General features: G+C 36.5%; 1 protein-coding gene across 2 annotated transcripts in view; it reads right to left on the bottom strand.

The window, feature by feature from the left end:
• Positions 1–12701, bottom strand: part of CNTN5 (contactin 5) — a 1365947-nt gene that overhangs the window by 1028171 nt on the left and 325075 nt on the right. The gene's annotated exons all lie outside the window — the stretch shown is intronic.

Here is a 12701-nt window from a genome sequence, read left to right as displayed (position 1 = left end):
TAGATATTTATTTAGTCATTGTTTTTTTTAAGATTTAATTTTCCTCTGTAGTTTATATATTATAATAAACACAGAAAAATATCACTTTAACCCAATTTTCATAGATTTCAATAGTTTAAATCATTTAACACAGAATGCAGACAGGACATCAATATAGAAGCATTGGACTTAAGCTACACACAAGAGCAGATGGTCTTAACATATTTAGAACATTCCATCCAACAGAAGAATATGCTTTCTTCTTATAGATTCATGGAACTTTTTGTAGAATAGAAATATGTTACACAACATAAGTCAATACTTTAAGAATATTGAAGATTGAGGAGGGGTCAACATGGTGGAAAAGTAGGGGAATCCATACTTCCCATGTCTCTCAAACAAAGAAGGGTTGAAGCCAAAGGACTTTGAACCCCAAGAGTCTGCGAGGAAAAGAGACTGAGTCTACCAGGGAGAAAATGGGACAACCTGATGGGCCATAGGTGGGTGATTGCAAACTGAAGGAGATAAAATGGGCTGTGTAGGCATGGAGGGGAGGGATCCCCTTCTGTGGAGAGACAAAAGGAAGAGAAAAAATGGCTGGGGAAGTGTATGACAGTATCTGGACAAGAGAAAAAAACCTCGGAACAGGACGGAGAGGGATCTCATCTCTAACTGCAGGTTAGAGGATCTCTAAATGCAGATCCCATTTGTGGACTGGGGCCAGCTGCCCTGTTCACACACCTGGGGAGGAGTGAAGCCACTTCCGGCTTCGGTGATAGATCAGGGGCACAGTCTGCAGCAAGAGAAACTGGTCCCCTCCCCTGAAGTGCTGTAGCACAGGACAAACCAGCCAGGACCACATATTGGGAGGTGCTTCCTCAGTACCAGGGTGCACAGAGTGGGAGTTTAATTCCCAGCCAAGTGCCAGGGCAAAGGAGTGGGTGGAGTGAGACAGACAGCCTCACCTGTGCCCGCAGCACAGTGAGGACAGCTCCAAATGAGTGATTTGGGACACCCAGTCATGGAGAAGAGACTGGAGGGTCACCATTTTTCTCCCCACCACCACCAAGGCGGGACTCAGGGATGGGTCCACAGGGCGCACAGTGGAGACAGCACCAACCTACACCAAACCACGCCCCTTCCCGCCAGGTAACTGTGTGTCTACTGGAACAGGATAGACGCTGTGGAACCAGACAGACCCCTCCTCCAGACCAATGTTGCTGCATTGCCTGGATTAATTCCAGGACAATTCTTGTTATATAGATATATTCTCCCTTCCATTTCTTCTTCTTATCTCTTCCCTCTGCTAGGCTGGTTACTCTGGTTGTTTGTATGTTTAACAGACATATTTAACACATTCTCTTGATACATGTTCTACACCTCCTTCTTTACATTTCTTTCTCTCTCTCTGGAATAATCAAGCAGTATAGTTTTTCTATATGGGTAACTTTATCTTGGTTTCTTTCTCCCTGATTCCTTCCTTATTTTCCTCTCTCTCTCTGGATTAAGCCTTTTAGTCTCTCTACCTGGTCAATGTTTATTTTTTTTTTTCTTTTGCCCCACCCCTGTCATTTCTCTCTTTATATGTGCTCTTCCATCAGCACCACCTCCACTATGTTCTTTACTTGTAGCTGGTATTTCTGGTTTTTGCTTTTGGATTGTTTTTAGTTTTTTTGTTATTTGTTTTTCTTTATTTGTTTGTTGTATTTGTTTGTGTGTTTGCATATTTTTGTTTCCTGTTTGTCTGTCTGTTTGTTTTCCTTTCAAGGGCTACTTCAAGGAACAAATCAAAGCACATCTGGTGGGGGGTCCAAAACATTACAACAGGTAGGGAAATAAAATAAACGAAGTCACAACAAGAGAGAGCAAGGAACACGCTCCAAAAAACACCTCCTAAATGGCCAGGTCCTGGACAGTGTATGAACCCCCTTTAACATAGCAGTACTCACAGGTGAAGAGCACATAACAAGCTTTTAAAACTCATAAAGGACTGAAAACTAGCCAAAATGATGAAACAGAAGAATTCTCCTCAGAAGAAATTCCAGAAAGAAGTGACAGCTAAAGAATTGATCAAAACAGATATAAGCAACATAACTGAACACAAATTTAGAATAATAGTCATAACATTAATCACCTGACTTGAAAAGAGCATATAAGACAGCAGAGAATCTATTGCTGCAGAGATAAAGAGACTAAAAAATCATCATGATGAATTTAAAAATGCTATAAATTAGGTGCACAATAAAATGGAGGTGGCCATGACACAGATTGAAGAGGCAGAGGGGAGAATAGGCAAATTAGAAGATAAAATTATGGAAAAAGAGAAAGCTGACAAAAAGAGAGCTAAAAAAAAAAAAAAATTCAGGACCATGAGGGGAGAATTAGAGAAGTAAGTGATTCAATCAAACAGAACAATATCTGTGTCATAGGAATTCCAGAAGAGAAGAGAGAGAAAGGGGTGGAAGGTGTACTCGAACAAATCAGAGCTAAAAACTTCCCTGATCTGGGGAAGGAAATAGGCAATGAAAATCAAGAGGCACAGAGAACTCCCTTCAGCTCTAACTTGAATCAATCTTCTGCATGAAATATCATAGTGAAACTGGCAAAATACAAGGTTAAAGAGAGAATTCTAAAAGCAACTACGGATGAATAGGCCTTAACATACAAAGGTAGGCACATAAGGGTAGTAGCAGACCTATTTACTGAAATTGACAGGCCAGAAAGGAATAGCAGGAAATCCTCAATGTGATGAACAGGAAAAAATATGCAAACAGGAATCCTTTAACCAGTAAGCATGTTATTCAGAATAGAAGGAGAAATAAAGGTTTTCCCAAACAAAATAAAAACTGAAGGAATTCATCACCACTAAACCAGCCCTACAAGAGATCCTAAGGGGGACTCTGTGAATTAAATCTTGCAGGAACCACAAAGTACCAGAGACATCATTACAAGCATGAAACCTACGGATATCACAATGACTCTAAACCCATATATTTCAATAATAACACTGAATGTAAATGGACTAAATGCTCCAGTCAAAAGACATAGGGTATCAGAAATATAAAAGTCAAGATCCATCTATATGGTGTCTACAAGGGACTCATTTTAGACCCGAGGACACCTTCAGATTGAAAGTGAGGGGATGGAGAACTATCTATCATGCTACTGGAAGTCAAAAGAAAGCTGGAGTAGCCATACATATATCAGATAAACTATACTTTAAATTAACAAGAGATTAATAAATGTATTATATAATAATTACAGGATCTATCAATGAGGAAGAGCTAACAATTATAAATGTCTATGCACTGAAATCGGGAGTACCCAAATATACAAAACAATTAATCTTCAACACAAGCAATCTTATTGATAAGAATGTGGTAATTGCAGGGGACTTTAATACTCCAATTACAACAAAGAACAGACATTCTAGACAGAGAATCAATAAAGAAACAATGTCCCTGAATGATACACAGGACCAGGTGGACTTGACAGATATATTTAGAACTCTACATCCCAAAGCAGCATAATATATTTTCTTCTCGAGTGCACATGGAACATTCTCCAAGACAAATCACATAATGGGCCACAAAAAAAGCCCTCAATAAATACTAAAGAACTGAGATCATACCATGTACACCTTCAGATCACAATGTTATGAAATTTGAAATCGACCACAAGAAAAAGTCTTGAAAATTGTCCAAAAGCATGGAGGTTAAAGAACATCCTACTAAAGAATGAATGGGTCAACCAGACAATTAGAGAAGAAATTTAACAAAATGTATGGAAACAAATGAAAATGATAATACAACAATCCAAACCCTTTGGATGCAGCAAAGGCAATCCTAAGAGGAAAACACATTGCAACCCGGGCCTATCTCAAGAAACAAGAAAAATCCGAAATACAAAATCTAACAGCACACTTAAAGGAACTAGAAGCAGAACAGCAAAGACACCCCAGACCCAGCAGAAGAAGAGAAATAACAAAGATCAGAGCAGAAATAAACAATATAGAATCTAAACACACACACACACACACACACACACACACACACACAAAACACAAAAAAACAGTAGAACAGATCAATGAAACCAAGAGTTGTGTTTTTGAAAAAATAAACAAAATTGATAAACCTCTAGCCAGGCTTCTCAAAAAGAAAAGAGAGTAGACCCAAATAGATAAAACCATGATTGCAAATGGATTTATTTCAAACAATCCCTCAGAAATACAAGCAACTATCAGGGAATACTATGAAAAATTATATGCCAACAAAAAGGACAACCTGGAAGAAATGGACAAATTCCTAAACACCCACACACTACCAAAACACAAACAGGAAGAAATAGAAAATTCGAACAAACCCATAACTAGTGATGAAATCAAATCAGTTTTCAAAAACCTCCCAACAAATGAGTCCTGGATCAGATGGCTTCCCTGACATTTAAAGCAGCACTTTCCCAGACATTTAAAGCAGACTTAATACCTATCATTCTCAAGTTCCAAAAAATAGAAATGGAAGGAAAATTTCTGAACTCATTCTATGAAGCAGCATTACTTTGATTCCCAAACCAGACAGAGACCCAGCAAAAAAAGAGAACTACAGGCCAATATCCCTGATGAATATGAATACAAAAATTCTCAACAAGATACTACCAAACTGAATTCAACAGCATATAAGAAGAATTATTCACCATGATGAAGTGGGATTCATTCCTGGGCTGCAGGGTTCATTCAATATTCACAAATCAATTCACAAATCGCAAATAACATGATTCATCACATTAATAAAAGAAAAGATAAGAACCATATTATCCTGACAATCGATATAGAAAAAGCATTGGACAAGATACATCCTTTTCTTAACATCCTTTCTTAACAAAAACCTTCAAGAGAGTCGGGATAGAATGAACATACTTAAACATCATAAAAACCATTTATGAAAAGCCCACAGCTAATATCATCCTCAATGGGAAAAAACTGAGAGCTTTCCCTAGGAGATCAGAAACACAACAGGAATGTCCACTCTCACCACTGTTTTTTTAACATAGTGTTGGAAGTCCTAGCATCAGCAATAAGACAACAAAATGAAAGAAAAGGCATCAAAATAGGCAAAGATGAAGTCAAACATTCACTTTTTGCAGACAACATGATACTCCATATGGAAAACATGACAGACTCCACCAAAAGTCTGCTAGAACTGGTATGTGAATTCAGCAAAGTCACAGGGTACAAAATCAATGTACAGAAATCAGTAGTATTTTTATACACCAAAAATTAAGCAACAGAAAGAGAAATAAAGAAACCAATCCCATTCTCAATTGCATCAAGAACCATAAAATAACTGGGAATAAACCTAACCAAAGATGTAAAAGATCTGTATGCTTAAAACTATAGAAAGCTTATAAAGGAAATTGAAGAAGACACAAAGAAATGAAAAAAAAAAAAACATTCAATGCTCATGGACTGGAAGAATAAATATTGTTAAAATGTCTATACTACCCAAAGCGGTCTACACATTCAATGCAATCCCAATAAAACTTGCACCAGCATTCTTCTCAAAGCTAGAACAATCTTAAAATTTGTATGGAACCACAAAAGACCCAGAATAGACAAAGTAATATTGAAGAAGAAAACCAAAGCGGGAGGCATCACAATCCCAGACTTTAGCCTCTACTACAAACCGTAATGATTAAGACACACATGGTATGTGTGGCACAAAAACAGACACATAGACCAATGGAATAGAATAGAGACTCCAGAATTGGAAACACAAAAGTGTCGGAATGGATAAATAAAACAAGACCCATCATTATGCTACATACAAAAGACTCATTTTAGTCCTAAAGACACCTGTAGTTGAAAGTGAGGGGGTGAAGAAACATTTGTCATACAAATAGACATCAAAAGAAAGCCAGAGTAGCACTACTTACATCAGACAAACTAGATTTTAAACCAAAGACTGTACAAAAGATGAAGAAGGGCACTATATCATAATAAAGGGATGATCCAACAAGATCTAACAAGTATAAATATTTATTCCCCCAATATGGAGCACTCAAATATATAAAACAATAACAAATGTAAAGAAATTAACAGACAATAATACAATACTACTAGGGGACTTTAACAACCCACTTCCATCAATGGACAGGTTACCCAGGCAGAAAGTTAACAAGGAAACAGTGGCTTTGAATGCCACACTGGACCAGATGTACTTAACAGATATATTCAGATATTTCATCCTAAACCAGCATAATACACATTCTTTTCAAATATATACGGGACATTCTCCAGAATATATCACATACTAAGTCACAAATCAGGCTTCAACAAATACGAAAAGATTGAGATCATGGCATGTATCTTTTCTAATCAAAATGTCATGAAATTTGAAGACAATCACACACCCACACAAAATTGAAAGACCACAAATATATGGACATTGAAGGACATGCTACTAAAGGATTAATGGGTCAACCAGGAAATTAAAGAAGAATTAAACAGTACAAGGAAACAAACGAAAATGAAAACATTAAGTTCCAAAACCTTTGGGATGCAGCAAAAGTGGTCATAAGAGGGAAGTATATGGCAATACAGATTTACCTCAGACAGGAAGAAGCAGTTCAAATAAACAATCTAACCTTACACCTAACAAAGCTAGAAAAAGAGTAATAAATGAAGCTTAAAGCCAGCAGAAGAAGGGAAATAAAAAAGAGTAGAGCTGAAATATATGATATAGAAACTAAAAACAAACACTAGAACAGATCAATGAAACCAGAATTTTTTTTCTTTGAAAAAATTAATTAAATTGATAAATACCTAACTTTTTTTTCCTAAAGTTTTTAAACTTTGGCAGAGTGATAGCCGCCTAAGCAACTAAGTAAAGAATCATATTTCTTTCAGTTTGGGCTGTCTCTGGGAGTAATTATGTAAAAGTCAGAATTCTGTGTTCCCATTAATGACAATAATGTCTTAATGAATACATGACACATTATTTTTGTCTCCTATTTCATTGAATTAATGAGAAAATTAGATGAGATAATGCACAGAAGTTTACCAACATGCATGGTACATATTGAGCATTTAATAAATATCACTAATTATTATTTTCCCACTTTATGAATTAATATAACAAAATAAGAAAATATAACTAAGAGTTGTGTTGTTATGATTCTTGTTTTTAAATTCCCTCCTTCAGTTTTCTTCTCATAAACAAAGCCTTCCACTCATATTCTCAGTAAGCTCATGCCTGTCTTTTAAGACAGTATGTTGTAGTGAAGAAACAACATCTGAAGTCAGTCATATTCTGCCACACTCTTAGATCTTGAGAAAGTCATTTAGCATTTCTAAGCTAGTGTCTTGAAATGTAAATAATGATGTCAGATCCTCTTCCTGCTCGAAGGATTATAATAAAAGTTTCAAGAAATAATAGATGAGAAAGTTCTTTCTAAACTCAGTTTTACATATGTTAGTTGCTATATCTCAAGTTCTACCTTGTAAAAGTTTATGACCTTTGCCAACCTATCTTTTTCTCCATTTCTTTTAAAAGTAGATCAAACTTCACCAAGAAATCCTAGGTGAATTAATCAGAGAAGGTGTGTTGTCTCATTATCCATAACCCTGATTCACTCACCTTTGGTCAACATGAATTTATTTTATGTGAGTCTACATTTTTTTTTTCATTTTAGCATACGTTTTGCTTTGTACACGGGGAAACAAAAAACAAAAAACAGTCCTTTACAACCGGCTTAAAATTGCGAAAAAAAAAGCATCTAACATTTTCCTTTTCTACATTCCTAAATTCCTCTTTTTCAAATTACCTCCAAAGCATGTGGCATGTATCTTTTTTATTTTTCAGTTTATCTTTTAGAACTTTTTGCAGGTGACTGCCTTTAATAAAATCTGCTTTCAATTTTTCATCTCTAATGGGTCAATGATTAGAAAAACAAATAAATGAATTTAACATGAAAAAAAGCTTCTGTTTAGAACTTAATTGATTGTTAATGTTTATTTATTGACAATATATTAATTCCAATACAATATCCAACACTACTCTATTCTTCAAATAACTTGCCCATCTTAAGAACTTCTTTGCATATTAAAGTTCCTATTAAGAAACGAGGTGCCCTTAAGTGTGTATGTGTATCCTGAAAAGAGCACATACAATGACAGGCTGACTCTGCAAGACATCTGGGTTAGGGGTGAAGGGTAGGGGATGGTGTGTGTTGGGGATTATTTCAAGAAATAATGAACCTGGTCATCCAATTTCTGTTGAAAGAGAAATAACCTAAACTAAGAATAGGTAAAAAAAAGTGGACAGTGGCAAATGTCTTGGGTCAATGTTCTAGGGCTAAAGGGAACCATTAAAAGATTGGTGTTGTGGGCTCAGTTTTGCCCCTCCAAAACTCATGCTGAAGTCCTATTCCCCAGTACCTCAGAATGTTACCGTATTTGGAGATAAGGTCTCAAAGAGGTGATTAATTAAAATGAGGCCTTTAGGTAGGCCCTAATGCAATATGACTGGTGTCCTTATAGGAAGAGAAATTTTTAACCAGAAACATTCATAGGTATAGTAGTAATAACCATGTGAAGACATAGAAAGTTAATTCAAGAAGAGAGCCTTAGAAGAAATCAAACCTAACAACACCTTGATCTTGTCCTTCCATCCTCCAAAACTGTGAGATAAATTTCTGTTGTTTAATCCACCTAATCTGTGTTATTGTATTAAGGTATGTTTACATATGAGGTTGGGCACTCTACCATCCACTGAGAAAGAGACATTAAACAAACAAATACACAGAATGGTTTGCCCAACTAATTAAAGCCAGTCTCCATTATCAGCCAGTCTAATATTTGCATGTGCACCCATGAACAAAGTGGCAACCTTGTTAAAGACAGAGGTTAGGCATGGGCCCATGAACATAAGAACTTACACAATAAAGTGGATCCAACTACTACCACTATACAATGTCCAACCTACATTGAGCTCCCACTGTCTTCCACCAGTTTGGTCCTATTCCATGAAAACTTTAACCAGCTGCTTGGTATCAAGATAAATACATTGATATCCTTCCAACCTGGAAGGGGAAGGGATTCTCCCTGACTAGAATCAACACACATTTTAGGTATGGGTTTCTTTCCCTTACCCTTAAGTCTTCAGCCAGTACTACTCTCAAAGAAGTTACCAAGTGTTTGAGCCACGACATAGACCTTGTATGATATTGCATAGGACCAATGGCCACACTTAAAAACAAAAGAGGGTACATCAGTAGACAAGGGAACACGGGATTCTCTGGTTTGATCACATACCTTACTAACCAGAGACTCAAAGGGATTACTCTTAATGGTATTTATTTATTCAATAATGTTTATTTTTTCAGGAGAAAGAAACTCTCTCAGGAGAGAGTATGAGCGAGGGAGGAGCAGAGAGAGAGGGAGACACAGAATCCGAAACAAGCTCAAAGCTCTGAGTTGTCAGCACAAAGCCTAACGAGGGGCTTGAACTCACAAACTGCGAAGTAATGACCTGAAGTCAGACGCTTAACTGACTGAAACACCAAGGGGCTCCTTCTTAACAGTATTTAAATACATGCATCTCCTCCATCTTAAAAAAATATATGTGTGTGTGTACACAAACACATATACATACATACACACACACATCCTTTCTGAGAACCAATAAGGATATCTTTATATAAATATACTACAAGGAATTGGGCTAATGTGAAATGTGATTATGAAGAGCAAATCTCAACATTTGGAGTCAGCAACGTGGAGGTGCAGGAGAGCTGGTGGTATTGTCCCAGTCTAATTCTGAAAACCTGAGAACCACTAGAGTCAAATGTTATAGTTATAGTCTGAAATCTGGCAGGCCTTGGTCTAAAGACCAAAGAAGAGCCTGTTTCAGTTCAAATCTGAAAACAGGAAAAATAAATTGATGTTTTGACTTGAAGGCAGGAGGAATCCTCTCTCCCTCACTAGAAAGTTAGTCTTTTTGTTCTATTATGACATTCAATTGATTGGATAGGGTCTACACACATTAGGGAGGGAACTCCACTTTGCTCAGCCTATGGATTGAAGTGTTAATACTTTCCAGAAACACTCTCCCAAACATACCCAGAATAATGTCTGGCCCAGTCAAGTTGACACATAAAACTAAGCGTCACATTTTCTTAATGTCGTATCTTTAATTTTTGCCTTATTTCACTGTCATGAAACACAACCACATTCCTCAAAAGGGATATCTATACTTATTGTCTTCATTTTCACACCTCACATTCATTCTTTTCCCATTGATATCCACATTCATTCTCAATATCCCATTGTGCTTTCCTGAACTTTGGCATAATCAGATTCCTTTATTAGGCTCTTACGTGTGAAATTCATCAACAGTTGATCCTGGCTGGGGTGCCTGAGTGGCTCGGGAGGTTAAGCACCCCACTCTTGATTTTGGCTCAGGTCATGATCTCACAGTTCCTGAGAGGAGCCCCATATCAAGCATCGGGCTCCGTGCTGACACTACTGAGCCTGCTTGGGATTCCTTCTCTCTCTCTGCCCCTTCCCTCCTCTCTCTCAAAATAAATAAACACATTTTAAAAAAAAGATCCCGACCTTCTTTAATTCCTACCCTATAATCTCTTCCTAGGCAATTCTTGACTTCAATATACCACGTATATACAAACAACTTCCAAATTTAGAACCTTTCTTCCCTTGTGTTTCTCAAAGTTATGACTATATTCATAGTTCTAAAATTGAGTCCAGGAACTACATCTACTTACCACATCAACTCCTCCAACAGTAACAATAACCACATTTCCTTGGGTTCTAAATCTCAGGGAATGATTCCATTGTGAAAGCCACAGATTTTAAGGCCATCTCTGATATCACATTCTTCCCCACCCATAATATCAATTATTTACCATATCATGCTTATTTTATCCCTATGTACGTTTCAGATCTTTAACTTCTCCATTTCCATGACCACACTTGTTTAAATGAGAATATTTTCTGCATTTGCTATTGAATTGATCTCCTTGTATTCCATTCTTGGCTCATATTAAAATGTTTTTCATGCTGCAGCCAGAATGACAGTTCAATTGTTCAATGACAGTTCAATTGTGTGTGCACAATTATGTGCTATTCGCCATGCTAGTTCTTGGAAGTACAAATGTGAACAAAATAAACACCTGCCCTTCACAGATCCAGTGAGAGAGCAAGACTGATAAACAACCAATTTCAGTGTTGTATGATAAGTACTATAATTGAGGTCAACCTAGTGCTATGGAATCACAAGGAGAACACCCAGCCCATTTTTGAGCATTCTGGAGAAGGCTTTCAAGAGGGACATGACTTCTAAGCTGAAGAAAACAGAAGAACTGAATCAGGAGTGGATGGTCATAGTCACTGTCATGGAGATGTATTGAGTTATGTGGCTAGTGATCTTGTTTCCTGCATTATGGAACTCAGACATGTTTACCAGGTTGTTGTGAAAACAGTCTATTGAATGAATTCCAATGTCAATACTATTTTACATACTTATACACATATTAAATACCATAGTTTATAAAAACAAACTTCCAAATATATTAGACCATGTAAGCTTCAACCTGGTTTTACTGATGTCAAGACAAATTTTCTTTCAGACAGCCTATAGCACACAGGAGGTTAAAGAGTAAGTAAATGTCAGAATCTAGAATAGCACAGTCCAATCCACTTTTTCTATAAATAACATATAAAATTCTGTCATTTGTAAATGGACTTCATTAGTCTAGTACTATGAAGATGACTTCTCAAATATGTAATTAATGTTAGACATTCTTGACTTTTCAAGGATATTGAAAACCTTAACTTTTAACTTAAGTGTATTGTAGTGAACTATTTATGACACAGTTTTTAATGATACCAGGTGGATCATCCTAATTCCAGATTAACTACATCCCACTGACACAATTTCTTCCCCACCCTGCCACCACCTGTCTGGTACCAAACTCATTCAGCTGTGGAAAATGACAGCTGGTTCTTTGGGGGGAGGAGGGAGTGTTGGGAGCAGGAGTCAGGTGAAAATGACTCATTAGCAATGGAATGGAAAAATTGTGCAGACTTCCCTGTGGACATTTTGGATGAAGCATAGGTCTTTTTTCCAAGGCTTCTCTCTGATTGTTCAATTGAGAGTTAATTGCAAAACAAAATAAAACAAAAAAAGAATGTATTTAATTCTCCAAAGTTCTTGAGATTACTATGATGCAATTCTATCGTATCTAACCAATGTATTTATATTCTCTCAACACAAGTTGGAGTTTCCATTTTGACATGAATCACAACAAAGTGCCAAAGGAAAAATCCTCTGATGTTTTAGCTTCCTGAGCATGCCCAGGGCATTACATTAGAAAGAATCCTGGAATCGGGAGTGAGCATACTGAATTATACACAAAATCACATAGTTCTCTTACTTCTATGACATCAGAATGTACATGAAGAAAACAAATTTAATGGATATGGTGATTGAATTTGCTTAATTATAAATTTTTCTATCCATTTCCTGTTTCCTTTACTTTGATTTACTTAAAGTTATTAATAGATTACTCATTTCTCTTAAATCTCTTATATTTGTGGATTTTTATACTGTTTAAAGATTTTACATTGGATGTGTGGAATATTTGAAATATCAATAAAAACAAAGTGCTATACTCAGAAAAGTACAGAGATAGCTTTGTTATGGTGA

Source organism: Panthera onca, chromosome D1, assembly GCF_046562875.1.
Source record: "Panthera onca isolate mPanOnc1 chromosome D1, mPanOnc1 haplotype 2, whole genome shotgun sequence".
NCBI lineage: Eukaryota > Metazoa > Chordata > Mammalia > Carnivora > Felidae > Panthera > Panthera onca.
Note: the sequence above shows the minus strand (reverse complement) of the source record. Positions and strands in the feature narration are given on the sequence as shown.